Below are 24,619 nucleotides of genomic sequence, written 5' to 3'. Positions count from 1 at the left end.
GTGCAGTAAGGGACAATGTAGCATCAGGAAAAAAAATCAATGTCAGCAGGTTAATAATAATTAATGATGATGATCATCACACATCATTAAAAATGTTGAATACACATTCACACCAAGGGTTGCTTACTATGTTTAGAGGTGACAAATGTGATAAGTGGCTGATGTTTATGTAGCTTTATGAATGTTTAATAGCAATCAATCATCTCTGAATACAAATGATTTACCTTTGGCAAACAGCAGCACTCCTTTAACAGGTAGTGCTGGTGTGGTTTAAAAAAAAAGAAAATGTTCTGTCAAGTTGAATTGTCCCAGAGACCAATTAAAATGGTGTTTAAGTGTTTCTTGCCAGCTGGATGGTGGCAGAAATGTGAACGCTCTTCCTGTGACAACAACTGATTCTTATTTCCTGTAATAGTTACTGTTGACTACTAATCAGCATAATACATAACAATTAAAAGTGTGTGTGCATGTTCGAACTGCGGGTTCTTGTACCACTGTACACAGTAGATGTGTGTTAATCTGTGTCAGTGTGCATTTGTGCACTGCACACATTCATATTAGTGCAAATTTGAGTGACAACTCCCTGCTTGACATAACTGGCAGGTGTGTAACAATCATTATTCATCTGCTCAGGGCCAACACACTCTTAGTTTATTCTGTTTTTTCCCACTCCTTGCCTTTATGCAGAAACTGACACTCTGTCATCCGGTATCTGTTGAACATTGCTCTTTACATTGAAGTGTTTGACAGTAAAGTCACAATGGGGAGACGACATATCGGATGTGCAATAAACACAAGCACACTCATACACAGAGGAGTATACAGGATACCTACCAACAAATCCATAGTTTTATTCAGTCTTTCTATTATTCTTGTACCTGTGACACCAGTAAGCACAGTGGAGACAGTTGTGGTAGATGTGCGTATCACTAGTCACCTGCTGTATCTAACACCTATGAATTCATGGTTTATTTCTAGAGCTGAGTTGATATTCCAGCTCCATTTTAATATTGTTTGATGAACCTGTGATTGAAACGGGCTCAAGGGTTTTTGAGTGATGGCAGCTAAATGATTTCTCTCCATCAAACCTAAGTGCCTAGAATACAGCTGGGACACCCATGTGGAATTTTGAACAAAGTACATTTTATTTTTCTATCCTCGGTGTAGTTTATGCTGTTGCCTATCTTAAATTTATGGGCTCCACATCCTCAAACAAATGTTTCTGCCGACGAAAAGCAGATTGTGAGACTCATGTGAGTAAACATTTATCGGTGCTCATAAATTACACAGTATACTTTAATTTTAATCATCCTGATCCTACCTGCTCTGCAGTGAGTGCATAACCATATACTAGAAAGCATTGGATAGAGACAGTACCTTTTGAATGGAAATTTCTTACAATACCTGTAACAATCACACTTTTATACAAACTACAATGGGATTCTGAGAAAACTGGTATGATTTCTGTATTCATACACTTTCTCTGGTCAATAGAAGCATAGAATATCAATTAATAAGTATTTTTAAGTGCATTTCGGAGGAGACATCTGTTAATAGTTCATTTTCATCTACAAAGGAACACGTATGTAATTACCAAAGTGATAAACTAATCTATTGCCACTCAGTGAACAGTGATTTAGCTGGCTTTTTCATTAACACTTGATGTGAATTAAAAAATTTGCAGAGGAACATTGCTTTTACTTGAACAGGGTGCTTTGGTCCCTCTTCTGCTGCTGGAAATGCTGCACCTGAACAATTATTTCAAATACCCACAGTATCGCTGTCAAGCCTGTAGCTGTTTACCAGTGTTAGACTAGATCCTTGTAATCCCTGCTTTCCTGTCTGTTTTCAGAATGATCCGTAAGCGAACATCAATTATGAGATGACACAAACAGCAGAATGCAGCCTATGCCATGAATGCAGATCCAGCTGTTGTGCTTGGGGACGTCACATATGGGAAATGTTTAGAAAGCAGCAGTGTGTTAGCCACACATTTTGCATGCAACTATACAGTAGGCCTATGTTTACTCTTTGTCACTTTACACCCACTGGGGATAATAAACAGGCTGCAGTGCCCATTAAAGCACTAAGAGGGGAGAAAACAGACAGATCCAGTGATTGGCCAGCAAAGGTACAATGGCAGCAACTACTGTAAATGGGCAACGTTCTGCTTCTCTGCTGTGTGTATGATTCACAGGTGAGCAGCGGCCATTAGGACTCCTGCAGCAGTGGCAGTTTGAACAAATGATGTTTCTCCAGTTGTCCAGCGCAAATCACACTGCTGAGTGGGCTTCAAATACAGGAATCAAGGCACAAGCAGACTGAGACCTCAAATTTTGACGAGTCCAATGGTAAGTTTTTCTGAGCAATGACATTTTTACACGTGTCAAAGTTCTGACTTTTGTAGAATCACATGATTCTAGATACATCTCCTTAAAGCAGAAGTAAGTGATATATTTGTGTTAATATAAGTCTTAAATAGTTATATCTTCCGACAGCAATCACTTACATAGAGTGTTTGGACTGAAACACGGGTCTCTCAGTCCCTCTGCTCTGCTCTGAGCCGAAGAGAAAACATTTATCGTATCCTACAGTTTTTATCCAATGAGGAGAGAGAACGGCATGCAGGGCTGTGTGTGTGCAGCCAAGGAACGCCGTGAATGTGACTGTTATGGTGCGTTCAAGGAAACTCGTATTTTTCCGACCGTGAAGTGGTACCAGTTCGATCTGGTACGAGTTCACCGGTCGGAAGTTACGAGTGGCCGTTATAGTGACTTTCACCGGTAAAACAGGTCGGAAAAACACGAGTGGGTTGCCTGAAACGCTACAAAGTCGTAAGTTGTGACTTGAAGCTGTAATTTACGATTTCAAAAGCCTGCCTGGAACGCAGCATTAGCGAAAACGACCAGACCACTTACTTCTGCTTTAAGCTCTGGACTTCTATAGTTACAAATATTTACCAAGAAGAAGAAGAAAGAGAAACATTAGAAAGAATTCAACATATAAAGTAGATGGATTAGATGCTAAATACACCACACAATCAGTATGTACTGATGTCACACATGATAATATCTTCTCCATATTGGTGACACTTTCTTTACTTTTGATTTTTAAGGTACATTTTTCTCCTCTACTTTTTGCCTTTTGAATGCAAGACCTTTGCTTGTAATTAAGTATTTCCACGTTCATTTATTGGCAGGGTGCTTTCGTTTAAGGATGTGAATATTTGCTCCACCACTGCTGAGGTGTGATAGTGGAGAAGGAGAGGAAAGAGTGGTGAGGTGTCAGAATCACAGGAAATTGTGGAACTGCGGGTTGTTAGGAAGATTTTAAGGGTCTTGAGGAATGCTGGCACTGTGTCTTTGTTGTTTATCCAGGCCAGCACTAAATTGTGAACTAGCCCTAAAGTGGAAACCAGTGAAATCAGCAGTAAACATTTGATGCTTTTAGATCATGTTCCAGGGATAGCAGAGGAGACAGGCAGGTATAAGACCTGCTGTGGTTCAGTCAGGAGATGAAAAAAAGCCCAGAAGAACTGCTGGTGCGCCTGCTGCCTGTCCATGTCCAGGATGTGATGGTTGCTCTGCCTCTCCTCCACACACAGAGACCTACTGTGCCTGGCACAACTTTAGGCAGATAAAGCGAGATAAGCTCTGACACGAGCATATTTCCACAGTTCAAACTAACTGGTGTGTATCTTGACATTATTGAGCTCGATTTATACCCTGCCCGCCTCCCACACTTTGCAACACTTGCACTACAAAGTGTGTGTGAGAGTTAGAGAGGAGCCAGTGAGACAGAGAGCAAGAGAGAGAGAGATTAAAGAATGTAAAGATAGAGTTAGAGTGTGTGAAATAAGGGGCTGCATGTAGTTTGTTTTGGTTGGAGGCTTACAGCATTTGCATGACTATTGATGTTGGATGTTTTTCCTCATCTGATTTGGTGTCTACTATCCATAATGATTCACCTGCATGTGCACAGTAAACTAAGACTCCAGCACACATCTCACGCAGAATTTTAATGAACTCTTAGAGGACTTGTGTACATTATACCGTATTGATGTGATGTATGATATGCGAATGCACTCTAAGCAGTTAATTGCATGGAAATGTATATTTTTGCATATGTTTTAACCAGATTGAACACCAGTCTGTTTATGATTAGACATGTTTAAATAAATAGGCTCTATATCTGCTTCCAGGAATGATAGAACAACACTAGAGCTATTATGTTTTCTCCCTCTGTTGCATGGCCCTTTGTGATGGTTGAGTTGCGTGTTGGTAAATGAGTTTTGTTCTTGCAGAAAATTAAATGATAACAGATGAGGAGAGGGGCTGGCAGGCACGGGCGCTTTACTTTACATTGAAGAGCAGTGGTATAGTGTTTGGCATCGAGCCTGTGGAGGCAGCACTGCACTGAACTGTTACAGTTACAAGACAGCAATAGTGCCTGACAGGCTACTACTCAGGAGCACAATTACACACACATACACCTACACGCGCACACACACACACTACTGCTTTCACAGGTGGCCTGTTATTATATAATGACAGGCCCAAAGCCTCACACGCATTAACTACGTCCCTCTGGAGTTCGTACAGTGTATCTATGTACGATCTAGATGTCTACACAGGTGTTTGCGCACTACAATATAATGTGTGTTTGTATTTGAGAGCATGTGCAAGCAGTTAGGTTTGTATTTTGTGGCAGGCTTGCAGTTTTTAATCTGACAAATTAGTTTGGCTTGGTGTGTGTGTGTGTGTGTGTGTGTGTGTGTGTGTGTGTGTGTGTGTGTGTGTGTGTGTGTGTGTGTTTAGGGGTATGTGGAGCATGCTCCTAACATCAGATTGTAGCCTCAGTGTACCATAAATTTAAGCAACAACTTTTTGAACTCCACCATTGTTTTCAGATTTTACCCGATGACCCTTCTGATTAGATCAAGGGCCAAGTAAAGAGACGGCCCATTTGTGAAAAACCCTGTGACTGTAAGAAAGAAAGAAAGAAAGAAAGAAAGAAAGAAAAAAGCATTTGTAGAATGTGTGCGTATGCGCGTGACAGGCTGTGACCAGGAGGAGGGGACCACCAGGGGAGTAAGGGCAGCCCTGGGACCAGAGACAAGACAAAACAGGTCTTAGAAGCCTTATCTCATCAAATTCGCATGGGCTGTGCGCAAAAACAGTGCAGAAAGTGGGGTGGTGCGGGCGGCATGAAGGAGAACCTGCGTCTTTATTGTGTCTTCAAAATTACCACTGACAGTTTGCATGACCCAGAGCCAGCGCAGCAGCCTGCACGGCCACAAAACGCCACTTAATCTCATTTGAATTTCTAACTAACCCCTTCATTATTTCTCTTTTTCTATTATTTTTCCCCCCTCTTGTGAACAAACTATTAATAGCTCTCAGGCTTTCTCCCTCTCCGACGCGCATTCTTATGAAATGTCGCTGCGTAAAAATAGATATACAGTTGTCCATAACTGGCACCCATTGACACAATAGCTCCCCGTTCCAGAGCCGTAGCTCCTCCCTACAGTATGTATGTGTGAGAGGGAGTGTGTGTATGTGTGTGTATGTGTGTAGCGGGTGGGTGACAGCTGGGCTCGCTGCGCTCCGCTCCAGTCTGGTAAGAAGCTTCATCTCCAAATAGGATGACCGTCGGCTTTTGTGGAAGGGACTGCGTTCAGGCTCCGTAGCTAGCGCTGGGACACCCGGTTGGTTCCGCCCGTTTCACTCACCTGAAAGGAGTTTAAAAGCCTAAACGTCGCTTTTTTTTGCCCACCCCAATCTCTCTAGTGTGGATTTCCGATGGATATTCCGATTTGAAGAGGTGTGATTTGTGCGCGGCATGTAACAAAAAAGAAGCGCATGAGAAAAGTAGCGCTCGTTATTGTTATTCTGAAACGAGCATCATCCGAACTGCTTTTAGAGCCATATCTCATGGATTACTAAAGGACAGAGCCGTGTAACCACTCCAAGGCATATCCATTCATGAGCTGAAGGTAAGATTTCTTTGTTTATTTCAAACTTTAGGTGCGCTCGCTGCCTGTACACCAGACCTCCTCCAGCCCCGGAGGCTTGTTTTCTGATCCAGCTAGGCTGACGGGCGACAAGTGCACAAGCCTCACCGGGTTACTTTATCAACTTGGGGCGATTTCGCGTATTTATAGGGCGATTTTAAAAAAAGTTATTAAAACAGAAAGTGTCTGCTTTTCGATTAAAATGAGAACTGTGACGCTTTCCTCCTCAGGGCAGACGCTTTCTGCCGATATAAACAGACTTTCGTGCGTAATCCCTCTGATGCTGTTTACCCATATAGATTAAAGAAGTGTCATTCTCAGTGGACCTATGGCAAACCACAATGAACCGAGAGCAAAGCAAAAACAGTGCCAGTATCATTCTGTGTAGCAGGTACACGGAGGCTACGCGGCAGATAGGAAGCGTGCCTGTGGGAACTTGCAGGACTCGGACCGACTGTTGTCCTCCGGCTAACGGTGCTTCTCTTTCTTTTCTCTTGTTTCCCCCCAACCTCGCTGACTCTCTGAAGATGTTTCACAGCCTCAGCCACAAAGCTATACCACAAGCAGCTCTGAAATAAAAATGAAAAATTGCAGGAGTTATAGAAGCCTAATAACATATTCATGCCTGATTTGTTATGAAAACGCATAAGCAGGGAAGTGCTTGCTCCATTATTGCGGAGCACGATGGGATTTTCATTTGCCATTTATTGCAACGATTGAAGATGCAGAATGAGAGCAGACATTTACATGTAGACTAATGATGCAGCCTATGTTTACAATCTCTCTTCATTTTAATTATTACTATAAAGCTGATGCGAATTAGAGAGATTTGATGGGAATTCATTACCAGTCATTTTACATGCATATATTATAATATATATATTTATTGTTCTTAAGTGAGACCTTTCCTCTGCTCTCTCTGGCAGAAACACAAACACTGGCTATAGGGTGTGATCGGGAGTTTCAAGCTACCGGGAGGTGGAGTGTGTCACTGTTACTCTGGTCCAAAAGATCAATTGCATGTTTGTAATTCTGACCATAGGAGACAAAATTGCACTGGTCCTCAGAAGTGGATTTGCGATTAAATGAAGTGCTGCTGCTTTAACAAGCTGGGAAAGGAGATAGAGGCCTCACAGACCACATCCAGCAGCCTGACTGCCAACACCCAGTCACTCCCATGTGTTTTCCCCCTCTCCTCTCCTCTCTTCTCCTCTCCTCTCCCAGTATGGAAGACCACCCCCCACCCACCCCTTCCCACTGCTCCCCCTCTCAGAGGCACTGGGAAAAGCTGGAAAAAGGATTTGGGCAACTCTAAATGTAGGTTATAGATTAGGAAGTGTGCAACGATGATGAGAAAAATGGGTGAATATGAAAAGTGGTGAATGGCCACAGCAAAAAAAAAAAAAAAAAAAAAAAAAGTGCCGCCTGCCAGCTGACTTTCAGCAGAAGCACATGGTGTTTTGGAAATATGGTTCTGCTATCAACCTTTAAAAAAATAGAAAGGAAAGAGATAGAAATGTTTCATGGCTGCTCTGAGTGGAAAGGCTGTTGTATTTCATTGTTTTCCCTGAAATCGCTGGAAATATCTGTACTCCTGTGTGTTGCCTGTTTGGTTTTTCATCTGTTACCTTGTGTTTTTTGTCTCTCTTTTTTTTTTTAGCAGCCAGTATACAGACTGTGCTGGGGATTAAACATAGATCTTGAATGTGCAATCGCAGAGTGTTTTAACATTTTACCGCTGCTCCTCCTACAACATTAGCCTCAAGGCATTCGAATGTCCTGGAGGCATTTTTTTGTTGAGATGTTGGTTGTATGGGCTGTAAATCCCACCATACTGTCTCATGAAGACTACAACAACACAAACCACAGTGCTAATCCCGTCATTAACACTTTATACATGTGGACATGCTGTGGGGCTGATACATGAATTACAGCATGATTTACCTTTGTGACAGAAGCCTGCCTGTTCTCTTCCTGGAGAGGCAGAATAGAGCAGAGCGACCTTAGTTGTTGCTTGTATTTGGAGCAATTCTCCGTGGAGAGTTTGATCCGCCGATCCCCTCACAATAGCAATGGGGATGGCATTGTGTGTGACTGATGTGGATTTGTCACACTGTATGTGTGTGTGTGTGTGTGTGTGTGTGTGTGTGTGTGTGTGTGTGTGTGTGTGTGTGTGTGTGTGTGTGTGTGTGTGTGTGAGGGGGAGAGAGTGGAAGAGGGGAGCAGAGAAAGAAAGAGAGATGGAGAGAGTTTGTATTAACCTGTGCCAGTTAGGACAAATGTAGATGCAGCCTGAGTGTAGTAGGTCTGAATAATTGATAAATGGCTTTGCTCCTGTTCAAATGAATTGGCCTTCCATTATAAACAATGAGACCGGTCAGCTGCTGTTAACCACTGGTCCTCACTCAGTCAGTGTCAATACCCAGCATTCAATAGTGTGCGTGTATTTATGCATATTTTATAAAAGCTATGCTTTATTGATGGGCATCCTTGGTGTGTGGGCTTGTGCTGTTTTTTTCTTTTTCTATTTTTCAATTAGAGTGTGAGAAAGCATCAAACCCCTCTCACTCATCTGCAGTCAGATTTATTGATGCTTAACCCATTTTCCAGATTTCACATCTTTCTAAATCGCTGCTGCTTCAACTACACTGCCTTAACGCTAAATCTAGCTCCAGCGATGGGTTGCTTAAAAAGCATAATCATGAGCTTGCGTATGTGTTTTTTTTTTAGCTCATTTGGTTTTTTTAGAAATACAGGTCAGCATAATCAAAGGTGCTTGTTTTTCAATGGAGCCGTCCATCACAGATGTTACATGACACATTTGCTGATTTTTTAAGTTTTTTAAGCACTCGCATTCGGCTGTTCAGGTGTTTTGGGAGTCTGCTGTGATACAGGAGGCGAATAAAAAGAAACGGGGAGATATTGTAACCTGCTCGAACAAATTACACAACTCCTCCTCTGTGTAAACAGTTTTCTATGGCGCCTTCTGCTGCTTCATTGCTCTCAATTTCTTTTGGTCATGATTTCCTTGACCCTCTGAAGTTGAACTCATTATTTGATAAATTCTTTTCATTTTATCGGAGAAAACCCACTGGATGATATTATACAGGATGAGCAGGGCAAGTGTCTAAATTTCCATGTACCTCCTTTTGTTTATATGTTTGTTTGATTTTCAACAGAACCAGCGGCTTATTTGCTCACTGCCCCTCATCCTTTCTAGTTAAGTTGGAACGTGTCACCCACTGTTTGTTGCCGATGATAAATGAAATTCAGTGTACTTTGGGGATCTAATGTATCTCACTGTGCAGTATGGTTCAGTGTGCTCTAGTCACAGCATGGCTCATTGAAAATGTAATCACTTCGCTAATCACTTGCTTCAGCGTGTTGGTCCATGTTCTCTCTCTCTTGCACACGCACGGACACACGGTGCTCCTCTTTCCAAGTTTAACTGTGTTGTTCTAACTGGCTGCTTTTCTCTCACTTAGCCTTAACCCTTCCAGCTCCTTTTTTATAAACGCCTCTACGGTGCAGCCACCGAGTTAACCGTCCATGTGTTAAACATTTTTCATACTCGTTACATTAGCATAATTGATTGAGCGTGTTTTATGTGCCAAGAAAGCCAGAGGCATGAAGGGAGCGAGCAAAAGGCTTATTTTGGGGCTGGGCGCAATTGGCAGAACTGGCTGAGTGGCTGTTGCCGTGTTGGCTCTTGGTCCTTGGCAAAGCTTTGTTGTTGGAAATTAAGTGAATTAGAAAGTGATAGCCGACCCAACTAAGAGAAGATAGTTGTGGAGCCAAACTTTCTCGTATAGCCTACACACCAAATGGAAACACATCGATGGAAACATTTAACATCAGCTTCAAATGTCAACTCTCTCTCTCTCTTCGTGGAAATGTTGTATTTTAAATACTTAGTGCATGCGACATTAACATGTGGTAATACCTTTGTCACAGCTGACTTTGGTTGCCTGTCATTACTCAAATGGAAAGGAAATGCATTTGCAGGGATAATCCAAAAGCAGCGGGGCTTTGTGTGATTGCCAGACAGATATGGATGGATGACTGGCCTTGAAAAGAGCCAAGTCTTGTTCTACAGATCAGATGATGTAAATTGCGCTTCAAGGCATAAAAAAAAATACCATGTCCTAGTTCCTGTCCTGTTGTTGCGCTTTTACAGGTGAGAGCCAACCAGCAGTGAGTCACCGAGAGAGCCACAATCTGTAAAGACTCATTAGGGCCGCATCCGCATCCGCTGCTGTGGCTTGTGGTTATTTCTGTGGTTGGATCGCTCGCTGGAGGTGTGTGTCATGTGGATGTTAAGCATCAGGAGAACTGTGCCGCCTCTTCGTTTGCTCCTTTAGCCCTTTAGACTCTGCCTATAACTCACTGTGGCGATGTGTCTCTTTGAGCTGTGTAAGTCAGACCCTTTCCCCGTTTTCTGTGCGTGTAGTACCACAAAGCGCTGAGGGTGGTTAATGTGTGTGTGTGTGTGTTGGTTGGTCGGGGAAGGTTGGCGGCGACAGTGGGGTGTGTGTGTGTTTGTGCGCGCTCAGTGTGTGTACTCTTGCGACAGTGCGTGCATGTGTGCGTGGTGTTGTTGGAGTGCATCTGTCCCTCCTCCCCAGGCCCCAGCGATTGGCACTGCATCTCTCATCTATTAATCATAGAGAGCGCTTTCTCTCTCATTCCGTTGCCATAGTTTCAGGACCTGAGACAGTGTTGGGGCGCCTGGCTGCCTAGAGAGAGGAGAAGTGAGAGGAAGAGGAGGAGGAGGTGAGGAGGGAAGGGAAGGAAAGGAAAGGAAAGGAAAGGACAGAGGTGTGACTGAGGAGGAAAGGAGGAAATGATATAAACAGTGCAGCGAGGGGGAAGGCGGAACAATTGAAACCGAGCAGAGGAGGAAAGAGGGGAAGTGATTGAAAGAGCAAAGGCAGGCTACACCACCGAGCAGGTCCTCACACCATGGATGAGTGTGCTTCAAGAACCAAAATGGATTCCATTTTTATCTCAGCAGTGAACCCTGTATCTCCTTCTGTGCACAAATCTTTCCAGTCTCTCTCTCTCTCACACACACACACACACACACACACACACATGCACGTAAACACACATATATATAAACTGTGCTCTCTCCATCCTAAAGAGAGCAAAAGAATATTTTCACAGTAGGCATCATCTTGTGAATAGCGTGCTCGTGGGGCTGGTGCGTCTCCAGTGTGTTACAGTACATTGAGCGGCTGTTATTTCACCTTGCCTTACAATGGAAAAGCCTTCCACTGCGCTGAGATGGAAGATGGGCCCGGGCCTCCTGTTTCATGCTCAGTTGGATGTTTTGATGGTAAATCATGCTGAATTCATGTGTTATTCAATGATGGATTACAACGGAAATTGACCGCTATGGAAATTTCCAAGGCAGGGTGTACCTCTCGCTATCAAGCCTTGTCTCTCTGTCTCTGTCTCTTTATACTGTATTTATCCGCCATGTCCCTTTCCCTTCTTTTTCCCACCCAGTTTTCTTTCTTCCTCTCTACCTTTTAAATTTTTCTTCTCCCCTGTGAAGAGGGAATACAGAACATGCGCTTTTACTTTGAGCGAAGTACTTCGTGTTTTGGCTGTAGGCTTTGTACCTCCCATATGACCTCATAATCTCATTTGGGTCTTTTAATGGCTAACCATGCACTGATGTGGTGGTTGTATTATCGCCTTGTCTCATCATATCATACCCCACTTGTGAGCATTTCCAATGGGAGCTTTTTTTGTGGAGTAGGCAACTGGCAGTGCTGTTATCATGGGATTCTCAGCGCACACTGCCACCATTTACTTAGAAACAGAGCTCATTTTTAATGTAAGTAAGAGGGAATTGGAATAAAGGAAATGTATCATTGTTAGAGTGGTGCACACAGAGAGTGGTATTGGGCATAAACCTAAGAATACCTGAGTGGAGTGAAGAACAAACTGTGTAATTCTCCCTCCACCATGTATGGACTGTCTACATGGGGATAACCATTAACGGACAGAGGGACAAAGGAGGAAGTGAGAGGGTGCGTTTGCTCTTTGTGCTGATTGCACCAAAGTGCTTTTGTCCCTTTGAAGTGATGGGATTGCAGGTGACATCATAGTGGTGGCATTCTCAGGTGCAGCAGGTGAATTAATCCAGGTGGGGGAAGGGGTATCGTTGTGTGTCTCTCTGTGTGTGTGTGTGTGTGTGCAAATGCATTGTTTTAATGCTCTTGTGGAAGCAGGGCCCCATGGCTGTGTGTGTGGACATGCGTGTGGGTATGTGTGCATCAGTCATCAAAGCAGAGGAAAGCCAGTGTGTAAGGTGATCTGTATGCTCATTGCAGAGCAGCAGTCGTACTCTCCCAGAGGCTATAAGCCTCGCTGAATGTGGAACAAGCGGCTTCTTCTTCCAAAGCCCCCACTGCTGGTTTCCATGCGTGTGCCAAACGAGGCCAGACAGATTTTGTTTATTATCCACGTTTCTGGATTTCCTCCGCAGCAACATTTCTGTTTAAATGATCTGTCAGCGGCTATGTCGTTTCACATAACCAAATATCGCTTTCTAATCCCGTGATACAAACATTTATCAGCTGACCCTAAACCTGGCAGGACGTCCTCGGCTCAAAAAGGCATCGACTGATATCCTAGACAGCAGGAAACTTGTAACATCCATCCTGAGCTCATCAACTGATGATGATGACAGATTGCTGCAATTGGCCCTGAGCGAATATTAATTATTTCCAGGTGGCTGGTAAATCTTTACAATGACCTGTGGTTATTCTCACACATAAACATGTAATATGATTAGGGAAGTATTTTACATTCATCCTTATGAAAGCAATCTAAACAATTTAGACTGGTTGTGGATAATAGTCACTAATGTACGAAACTGCACATAAGAAAATATTATTTCAGGGTATATTAACAGTCCTTCACACTGCAAATAGAAAAATACAGGCTACATGCATCTCCTCAGAGTTTGCCTCAAACCTTGTTAAGAAATCAGGCCTCTCCTGGTCACAGTTGCTGGCAGACTACAAGTGATTCCCCTGAGGGTCCTCTATTTCAGAATCCAATCAGGCAGAACTCCGAACAATATTACCTCTGTGTGTGTGTGTACATTTATTACATAGTTAATGAACAAATTGCAGCCATGTGGCATGGTCTGGTGGCGTGGCTGGTGAAAAAAAGAAGGACGCACGCGCACAGGCTCTCTCTCACACACACACGCTCTCCAGTCCCCAGCCACCGTCTTCCCCTTTTCACCACGAGACACACACATGTACACACACACACACGCCCAACCACAAGGCCCCCAGTGTTCTTGGCCTGTCTGCCCATCAGCTCATGCAGAGCACTGGGCTGGGAGTACTTATCATCACTCTGCTGAGTGGAGGCCTCACAAAGGCCCACTCACGTCACACACACACACACACACACACACACACACACACACACACACACACACACACACACACACACACACACACACACACACACACACACACACACACACACACACACACACACACACACATGCACACAACTCAGTCAGCACTGGGAGGCTGCTCAGTATAGCCAGGGCTGCTGAGCTGATTAAATGTATGGTGTGACAGCAGCCTGAGCTGACACTGGGAGGATGAAAGTCTGATAGGCAAATGGAGACTGGCAGCTAGACAGGTAGAAAGGCAACCATATCTCCTATGAGATATATTTAAATACTTTTAATTCTCTTTGCCATATACCTCATGGTGGACTGTAACTGCTGCCCCAGTTATATTGACTGACAGTGTTTTTTACAAACCAGGAAAGATAACATCCTTTTTCTGCTCAGAGGTCACAAGAAGGAGGTCAAGGTGAAAAGTTTGCGACTTCAACCTGAGGAACCATGTTCTGTATCATACCTGTTGTTAGGGTTAGGCCACTAACACTTGATTTAAAATGATGGAAGAATTGGTTTGGTTTACTGACCTACTAACTAGTCCTTTAATTGTGCAGCCAAATGCCAATACAACAGAGAGTGTGCGGTCAGTATGAGCATTTTGCATGGGCATCAGACAGTTTGCAAATATCATTTCGTTTCTTACAGAACATATTCATTAATGCAAATTGGCTGTAAATGAATTTAATTTTTAGGGGATGGGAGCAAACATTTAGGAAAAGAGACAGGTCGGAAAATGACAGGCAGTCTCCGTTTCCAAGTGAATTCTTGTGAGAAGAAATAATATTTCACCTAGCCCCCCCATTCATGCCCCTTTAATCTGGACAAAAGATGCTCTGTATGTGGGCAGGTAATCAGGCAAGCAGGTTGATAGGCTGGAAGACAGACAAGCTGTGAGGCAGGAAAAGAGAAGTTGTGCCTTGCATAGTAATGCACTCATTCATTGCCTACTCTGATAATGTTCACAGCAAGCTTGGCTTGATTCATTCATCACAGTCCACTGGGGGCCTTTTTTACGTTATTTGTTAAAAAGCCTCTTTACGTTTTTAAACCTGTTAAGGTTTTGATTTGTGCGTTGACTTGATTATCCAGGAGGCGATTGCCTCTGCTTCGCTTTGTGGAGGTGTGTGAGGTTATGTGCATATATTTGAGCCAGAGTCTTGTTTGTGTATGTGCGCACTCTTGCATAAATTGTGTGTGTAGAGAATGAGAAATGTGCAGTGAGGCCTATTTTAGTCTCAGAGTAGTTACGGTTTGTCGGCCAGTGCAGAAGCTGCATACTGAAACGCTGGGTGTTTTTGATCTTCCCGTATCCTCAACTAATCTGGGACTGTCTCATCTGCTTCACTGATAAGTTCTTTGTATTTGTTTCTTGTGGGATCTGTTTAATTTCATCCAAATAGCCAACAAATCCTCTGTTTATTGATTGTGGTATTATACAGCAGTTGAACCCTTGATTATTTAATTGGGTTTGGAGTCTGACTAAGGAGGAATGGCTATGTGCCCAGCTCCTCAGAGGAGGGTTTGATGAGTCAAAACTGGTCAGACACCATCACACAGAATCATTCCTGATTTTGGAGGAGGTTATTAGAATTGCTTTGTGTTTTCTCAATATTAAATCCTGTTTGCCTTAAGGCTTTCAAGCTGCTGCTCTCAGCTGGTTGACAGGTAGGAAAAACAGACGACAGCCAATTCATTAGTCATCCCCCTCTGTAGTTTCTCTCTTCTTTCCTTTCTGTCTGTGAGTTTGAGTCAAAGTACATGTGAGCTACCACTGGATGTATCTAAATAGTAATGCTAGCTAGTCTAGTAATGCTAGCCTGGTAACTAGATAGGAACACAGGATGGCAGGTGAGACTATGTAGCTCCACTATCTGTTAATCATTTACATAGTAAAGCTGGCTCCTTTTACAACTCTGAAAAACTAATTTTGCGGAAGTGATATTTTGTCTTTCTGTTTTTAATTCATATCTCTATCAGGAGACCACAGCTCACTGAACCAGGTGTTTTTAAAACCATATTTCAGGGTTAACATGGGGATTAGAAAACTAAATGCTTTCTAACTTTTGGAACCTTTTTTTTTTTTTTCAAATTATTATTACGTCCTCTGTGACTTGGTTATTAGAGAGAGGAGTGTTACTATTATTGTGTGAGTGTTTTCAACACATGGCACCACTACCTGGTCTCCATCTTGGGTTTACACTGCAAAGTTACAGTACGTTACATCACCACACATGACAACAAAGAAATCAGACAGCAAGAAAAGGAGGTGGGATGAGTCTTTGGAGTTTCTGCTCTGACCTAGATAAGATTGGGGGGGTTTTGGAGTGTTGAGCTGATCCTGCGGTGTAGGACTATTGTTGTCATTCAGTCTGTACCTGACTTTGATCTTCATCCTCCCCTTGTGTTGTGGTGGATTTGTGTCCCTGTTCAGTCCTGTGAGGTGCAGTCATCCAGGGCCAGCTGAATTCCCTCTAGCTGACTGGTTGATTGTTGCAGACTCTATCTAGAACAAACAGGTTTTCATGTAGCCAGCCGATAAGATGCGACATGGTGGTGTGTTCACACTGGCGCCGCAGCAGCAGTCATTTGTATCACACATTAACAGGTGAAGGACTTAGCGTGTCTGTCTGTGTGCGCCTTTGTTAGGCAAGCTGTTTGACTCTGTGTGACCTAGACTTCGGTAAATGAACAGACACACACCTCACAGACGACTCGGACAAAGATATTTGATGTCATTACAACACTTTAGAGAATGAGAATGTGGTCAGCAATAATTGGATCACACAGGTCCACACACTTCTCACATGCACCTGCATGCCCTTTACATGCACTGAAGCATGCACAAACAAACATAAACACGTTAACTCAATAAAGAAACCTACTTTATGACAGCTGAGAAGCTTAGGTTTGAAATACATCAGGTTCAAAATACTTCCTGTTGTAAAACTGCTAGGGGACTTGGTGCGTAACAGCTGTTACTTTGTACGTGTTGACCATAACTTTGTGCAACACATGTGGCGTAGCTGCAGCTGTGCTTTGTACGCTCAAGAGAGAATGAGAAACACTTTTTTGTAAGAATAGAGGGGAAGTCATTTTATCACCAGGCACGAGCATGGCATTTGAATTTCACAGAGGCAACTCATAATTCCTCACTTAAAAAAAAAAATGGAATACTTTATTTTATTCGGGACCCCCCACCCCACACACACACATACACACACTTAGGGCGGTTTTCAGCTGTTTTCATTTCCACATTACACCAGTGTCTCAGTCTTGTTTAGAGTGATAGTATGTGAGAAGCAGTCTGCAAGGCCCCAATTACCTGGGGAGGCTGTTTTTTCCCCCTTACCTCCACCACTTGCATAATAAGGCGTGACTGTCTGTTTGACTGCGCTCATTGCCTGTCCCACCCTGGAGGCAGTCAGATAGTTATTCCTTCATCACGGTGATTTCCATGCTTGTAACACTGGACTAATTACTATAGTAAATACAGCCTGGGCTGTGACTACAGCATCAACTGAATGGAACGGCTGTGCACAGGGGAGAAGTATTTAATTAATTGATTATTATTTGGAATCCTTTGCGAATGATAGGAGTCGGTCTGACATAACAGAGGGAGAGCGGCGCTATTTTTATCCGGAGCACCTGACCAGATAGCAACTGAGTGGATGATTTTTTTTTTTTCGTATGGGTGAATCAGTCTGGAGCAAGTTAACATGCTGTTAGAGTTTGCAAACCTTTGGTAGGTACGAGGATGTAGTGACAGTGCTTCAGTCAATTTAGGATAAAGTCTCCCATTCTGCTCTGAGTGTCCTGAGTGATTTCTCATCCACTTCACATCCTTAATTCCTTGTGCCACTATATTGAGATTAAATAAGGGCTGTGGTTGGGGGAGATATCGATTTTAGTGGCTAGAACGTTAGCTGATTCTCAAGAGCTTTTTATAGCCATTAGCGATGGTTATTCATTCCCTGGGATGCATTGTATTACGTCTAAGGAGGGTTTAGGAACGGATGGTGAGATTGTAATCAATGGAGGCTTTAAGAACTTCCAGCTCCGCGTGTCTTCCCTCTGCTCGTGAATGACCATCGCCTTCCCCTTTTAGACAAAACCTCACCCTGTCATGAGTTAACCTCATGGTTCAAATGTGCTCAAATATCGTCATCATATGATGTGGTCATAAGAGTGCAACAAAACCATAGTGGGAAGGTTAGTCATAGGAGCAGCTTGCTGATTACAGTAGGCCTGCCATATGTCTCAAGGAAACAGAGCTAAAAGGAGATATTATTCACAGTGGGATGTAATGAGGAGAGAAGGGGGAGGACACAACAAGTGAAGAGGCTTTGGTTACACTTTTAACTGATAGTTATCTCTCAAATGGACAGAGAGTAGAGCGCACCTGTATTGCAGCCATTTGTAAAAGAGGACAAATAGTGTATTTCATTACCTGGTGGATGATGGAACTTTATCCACCTCTCAGGGGTTTTATAACAGAGTTTGATGAACAAATATGTGCAGGAGATAACAAGCTTTGGACAGGCTTTTATGGCACTCTGACGATTATTATAGCTGGAAATTCTAGATGATGCGTGTACAAAAGTGCACACACATTCATGCATACACTGCACACACCCTGGCATGCAAGTATGCTCACACAAGCAAACATATATCATAGATATAGCCCTTACGTGTCATCCATGCGTCCACAGCCACCCAGAAACACACATCGCCTGAGGGTGAAGACATGCTATGCTATGGGCTGGGTTTCGTAGGTATCCCTCCCTGGTATCTACTATCAGGGTTTTGGGCTGGGTTCGGTGTATCAAGTGTCCGTAGGTTGGACATGTGCAGGGAGTCAGATGACTTTGTGGTCAGATGAAGATCTGATCCCTGAGAAGCCTGATTCTGTGACTCAGGTTTTCTTTGTTTTGCCGGCGTCAGATACTTGCAATTAAATGATGAGAGAGAGGTCGGTTGGGTTTGTATGGACTACAGCTGAAACAACTAATGGATTAGTCAATTAGGAGGAGATCAACGGGAAATTAATCTGCAGCTATTTTTGGAATCCATGACTCATCTCGGTCATTTACTCCAGAAAAATGTAAGCAAACAAACATTTACTGGTTCCACCTTCCTAGTCAGGAGGGTTGGATGCTGCACTTTGCCAAATATGACAATGATCATCCAGGGCCCTGGAAAATAATAGTGGGCATTTTTCACTCTGATGTTTTAAAAATACTGTTATGAAAATGTCTCAGGTCACGTTATATATCCACATCTTGATATATATAGGCTTGATTTTAAATGAAGCAATGTAATGGTTTGGTCACAGGGAGGCTAATAAACCTCACACGTTGAGCATAAACAGCACATTTTGCTGGCTTGATGGTTTTTGGCACCAGCATCCCCTACAACTTAACTGGGAGCACTACAACAAGGTATGTTACAATATTGCTGCATAATATAAAGCGCTGCTGCACCATCTGTTGTTTCCAAGTTCTTTCAGTTACAATATGTTCCTGAATTTGAACATCAAAAACGTGGCCACACCAAGAACACGGAGTCATGTTTTACTAACAGCATGACTGCTACAGGCTTTGGCAGCGTGGTGAATATAACATTTCTCTTCATTGTGACGTGATGAAAAGACATGTCACCGTCGGTGTAGGTAGCAGCTCTAATTGCGGGGCCGTACGCAGTGTTTCCTGTATTGAAACGCACCATAGATCTGATTTTTTTATGTTCAAACACAGAAGAACATGATTCCGTTGAGTGTTGTCGAGTGTTCAATTGAACCTATCTGATTGTGTTTCGGGCCACCCACCCTGCAGGCCAGAGGATGTAAACCATAGTGGTCGATCACAAAGAGCCATTCAACTAGACTTCCTCCTCAAAACAGATCAAATGTATAGATAAGACAAACAAACTCATGTTGGGTGCCTCAGCAAATCATATGATATTTCCCCCTTGTTCTCTGTTTTCAGTTGATACGGCTCTTCGGCTGAATGTATAGCAGGTCTGTTCTCTCAGCCTCGAAGGTATAGAGATGCTGAGAAAAAGTATCAGGTTGTGTTAAAAGTTAATTTACCTGCCTGCTGGGTGTGAATTTCCAGATTTATCACCACACACATTTCCAGTTTGCCCCCCTGTGCACATACAGATATCAACCACGACAAGACAGCGAAGTTCATTAACATCTCTGCTAGCGAAGAATCATTTCTGGGATGTATTTGAGTGGGAAATTAAATGACACGATAGTTTCCTCCGATTTCTGCTGTTCTGATCAACCCTATTTCTGTTCTCATCCCTCCCGCTACGGTGTGGTGGCTCGTGCTAATTACTGAGTTATGTTTCTATTTACTCTGTACAAACTTGTTGTCAAGAAGCACATCAGTTCCTGCGTGTAAGAAGATGTTTCCAAGAAAAAGGTCCAATGTCCACTGCTCCTCAGAAAAGCAATTGGAGAAGCTCTCATGCGCAGATAAATCAGACGGAACTGCTGTAGTGGCAAAACATCTATTTCCATGAAAATGTCTAAAACCAATTTAACAAGAAAAAAGGGAGAAGTACCTGTTCACTTCCTTCTTAACGATGTCAGCTGTTGACATACTGTAAGATTTGGAGTTTCTGTGTGAAGAGGGGGTGGATGAGGAGGAGAGAAAAGAAATGAATCTTCCTTTGGTGGAGGTTGGCCTCTCAAGTGCACAGTATGGTGCTCTTGTAGTTGAAAGTGTGTGTGCGTGTTTTTTCTGTGAACATGTGTGCGAGTGTGTGTGTGTGTGTGTGTGTACATCAAAGTTTTTTTTTCATGTGTTTTTCTCCGTGCTTATGCCCTTCCTGCTGTGAGCTCGTGTGTACTTAGGTGTGCGCAAACGAGCGTCTTTGCTGCTCTGTCGACCCCCTATGATGTAAATATTGCAGCGCTGGGAAAGCAGAGCCAGTCAGGCCAGGCCGGAGCAGCAGCAGAGGTAAAAAAAAAAAAAAAAGGGCAGACAACCTGCACACAGACCCTTCTTTATACCTCATTAATAACACAGTTCCACGAAGGACAGCCCGAGGCTAGAGAAGGTCTGTCAAGGTAGTTCATTGTGCGGTAGGAAGTGAGTTGTTCATATGGTAATAGCTGCTGGAGCGGGTTCCTTCAAAGCCCGTTTGTTTTAGTGAAAGTTGTAGTCACTCATTGAAGGGGGACTGGATGGAATGTGACAGGGTGCACTGCTGTTTAGTTACTGTAGCTTAATTGACCCTGAGAAAAGCGAGCAGAGGCGGGGGGCAGGAGGAGGAGGACGAGGAGGAGGAGGAGGAGGAGGAGGTGGAGGAAGGGGGTGAGTGCAGAGAGAAGTCGAGGAAAAGGAAGAGGGAGGGCAAGAGAAACAGACAGAGCAGTGTGGGTGGGTGGGGGGAAAGAACAGAAAAAGAACAGAAAGGAGAAATTTATAGAGACAGAGGGAAGGAAAGAAAAGAGAGGACGCTTCATTATGGCAGAAGCAGCTCTCCACTGGAAGCTGCTTATCTGTTTAGTCGACAGGAAAAGTCTTATTGGTGAATGCAATGCACTGTGAGATGGATTCCTCTGAAGTCTCTTCTGCTAATGAGCCAACTTGTCCAGAATCATCATCTTTCTAATTATTTGCTTCATTTTTATTTACAGTTCCATTTATGGTTTTCTCTATTTATTGCATGCTGATCTACTGTTTTATTTTCTGGGTCAGGGAAAAGCTGAGTCTTGTCTTTTCTCATTAAGCTACATTAGGACTAACAGTCAGAAAGATGTTGTAGGTCTGCGGGGAAACATATTGGGAAGGTTTCTGCAAAATAAGGTTTTCTTCACCTTCACATGTATTTGTGTACAGTGGAGTGTAGTAGTAGGTTTAATACATCCCATGGGCTCACAAACGGCGTCCAATGAAATACAGAAAGTACAGCGATGCATAATGCAAAAGTATATACAAGCACACAACACTCCTGTAACTGTCACCAAAAAAACCATTTAGAGAAAGCAGCCAGAGGAAGAAGCCAGAAGCCAGGGAACATTGTGACACACAAAACAATAGAAAGAGAAAATACCTGCACACTGTGACCACACATCATCTCCACAAATTATCTCCCTCACAGGAGGGAAACCATTTGTGGTCAAAACCTTGTCATGCGAGGGACTGGGAACAAATTAACAATGTGTCGGTATTTGTCCTGCAAAAAAAGATGCATGTCTAGCTGCCTCCTGATGATACCCTGACACAGGGTGTCATCACAGGGTAGTCAGCAGCTGATTGAATAAATTACCTCATACACCTGTTTGAGCCATCCCTGCAGACAGTGGTGATCCTAGAATGAAGCCCATCCACACCCAAATGGCAGATGTGACGATTATCAAATGTGCTCTGGTTGACGCGACAATGGACAGATGTTCTTTAATGCAACACATGCGGGGGGTGGTGCTTTTATGGGATGTTTAAAGCTGTTTATAGTTATCATTGCAGAATGTATGTATGAAGGGCTGCTTTCCCCCCTTGAGGGCCCCAAGTATTCGCCTTGCCTGCCCCTCCTAGTGGTGCGCCTCTGTCCTTCCTGCACTGAGGATGCTGGAGACTTGACTTCAGCACTGCTCATGTTTTAGGAACCTGGCTTAAATATTTACTTCAGTAGAGAAGAAAAAAAAGACTTATCATTCCGTTAACTGAGCTCAGTTGAACACAGCTTTTGTGATTATTCAGTCGTTGGAGTTTTTATTATCTGTTAATAGTGTACCTAGTGAGATTATTAAAGTTTGACCTTATCTGAATGTGTACTCAGACTCAGTGGCGGCAGGATTTGTCCCCCCCCCCAGAAGTGGAGGCTTTGATAATACTTTATTTGTCTTAGCTTTCGTATTCAATGTCATGCTGTTTCCTTTTTTAAACAACACAATGTGTTAAGTGGACATTTTCTGTGTGTGCGTTTCTGTGTGTGTGTGTGTGTGTGTGTGTGTGTGTGTGTGTGTGCACAGGAGTGAGCAAGTGGGTGGGTGTTTGACTGTCTGACATTCCCCCGAAGCCATTACTAGGTAGGTCTAAGCTGACAGATGTGATGGATGATGACACACAGACGCAGTGCAAACACACTCATACACGCGCATGCACACACACACACAAACACAAACACAGACACAGACTTATTGTGAGTGTGCTGCATTGCCACCTTACACCTTGATCTTTTACTCAAACGTTCACGTGAACAGTGGTTCAAAAGAAAAAAAAAAAAAGGAGACGGGCAAGGCCACAGACGGAGACAGAGCGAGTCAGATAGTCAACCCTGTCCCATTTTTTCCCATCTCCTCAGTACGAAATCTCTCTTCTGTCTCTGCTCTACCCTGAGGCCATGAGCTAATCAAAAATGTAGAGACCTCTGCAGACCTTGGTCAGCCTCCCCATTATTTGGGTTAAAGCTGAGCTGCAATCAGTGAAGCTATTTTAAGGCGCCGGCTGCTGCTTGCCCTGTACTTCCTATATCTCTCAGTGGGAACACAGAGTCATTGATCTATTGCCTAGCAGCCCTCCTGCAACCCCCCCCCCCCCCACCCCCCCACCCCCTTCCTCTCAGTTAGAACCCACAAAGCATATCTACCCTGCATCTTTCACCTTCAGATGGCATACCAGCGATACTGCGAGGAAATGAAATATCAATGCGAGAGAGAGGACCAGCTCTGAAAATGCTCTAAGTGACACCATCAGCCATCTCATCACAACACCCACAGTCTCTTGAAAGTAGTTCCTGCTTGGATTTTTTTGGTACACGGAGGCTATGAATTGTATTTCATAAATTATAAACCCCGAGATCCTTGCTATGTGCAGTGTTAGGGAATAAAGAAAGTGTTCCTCAGGTATGTGAACTGAAACAAAGATAAAATGCTGCCCAACTCTCCAGCAAAGCATTAAATAGTCTGGCTGAGCGCTGGTGCTGGCGATGGCGATGAACAAAAATGCCTGTGTGCCTCTCTGTATGAGAGTAGATATTTTTCTCTCTGTTTTTTTGGGGGGGTTCTGTGTTGAGGGAAGCTTTTGCCTGTTTTTTAATGTAATGACTTTTTGAAGTGGATCATTTAACTGAAGAGTGACTGCGCATCTTTCCTGTTTTGGATAAACCTCTACACTGCTGGGGATTTGAAACTATTCCAGTGGAAAATACACTGTTGAATCATGTATTACTTCATCAATTCTAGGAAGATGTGGCCCAATGATGGTTAAGAAATCCCACGGTATTACTTAACAGAGGGTTATTTGATGATGCGGTTTTGAATAATTATTTTACCAGGAAAGAGGCCATTGTGCAAAACCTCACCTGCTCTGGCTTGTCAGGACTCAGCTCAGTGACACTGGACAGGAGGAGAGTGTAGCAAGAAAAAGGTTTGCTGGAGAAAACTCGTGTCCGCAAATATCCCACATTTATCTTCCTGTCGGTGTGTCCAAACTCAGTTTCTCTGCTTTTCTGTTACTTCCCACCTGCGTTATATCCTGTGAGCTCTCCGCTCATGGTCAGTCTTAAGGAGGTGAGAGGCGAGAGCAGCACGTTTAATCCAGGAGTTTGTGTGTGTGTTTAGTGAGGGTTAGTGCCAGGGTGTTTGCGCGCAGCTTGCACGGCTAATCTCTGATATAAAAAGTCAATAGAATATAACTGTTTTTCTAAGAGACAAGGAGACTTAGGGGATGTTTGAATGTTGGAATAGTTGAAAGGCGTAGGCTCACAGATGAAATCCTCTTGAGTCTGAGTCGAGATGTAATGACTCATGAAAGCATTTACCCAAAACTGCTGGCAGAGAGACATTTGCATTTTCTGGAAATTCTATAAATGAATATCATCGAATGGCTTTCAAAAGCCCCCTTTTAAAAAAAAACGCCTCTTTTTTGCCTTAAAAGCTAATCCGGCACCAATAAGCAGCGGGGGAGGGGCTCGCCGAAGTGATAATACAACTATTGAGACATCCTGTCACTGTGACATGTGTGTTGGTTCAGCAGGCACCGGAGTTGCTCATTCATACGCCCCCCCCCCCCCCCCCCCCCCCCTGCGCCTACTCAATCACCACTTTAGTTTACATAGCCTATCCCACCGTCTGAGGTTCCTGCTGTAGACTCTCCTGCTATGTCTTTGTTTGTTTTGGTAATGGATTCCAAGTTGCTATTGTTGCT

At 43.5% G+C, this 24,619-nt stretch overlaps 1 protein-coding gene across 1 annotated transcript in view; it reads left to right on the top strand.

Moving 5' to 3' along the window:
* Positions 1-5,656: 5,656 nt before the first annotated feature.
* Positions 5,657-24,619, top strand: part of sema6a (sema domain, transmembrane domain (TM), and cytoplasmic domain, (semaphorin) 6A) — a 103,855-nt gene continuing 84,892 nt past the window's right edge. Inside the window, exon 1 of the mRNA XM_083979603.1 lies at positions 5,657-5,995. The gene's annotated coding sequence lies outside the window, so the exon portion shown is untranslated. The remainder of the gene's footprint in view (positions 5,996-24,619) is intronic.

This window comes from Trachurus trachurus, assembly GCF_905171665.1.
Source record: "Trachurus trachurus genome assembly, chromosome: 9".
NCBI classification, from domain to species: Eukaryota; Metazoa; Chordata; class Actinopteri; order Carangiformes; family Carangidae; genus Trachurus; species Trachurus trachurus.
The sequence above is the reverse complement of the archived record's forward strand: the minus strand, read 5'-3'. Positions and strand labels throughout refer to the sequence as shown.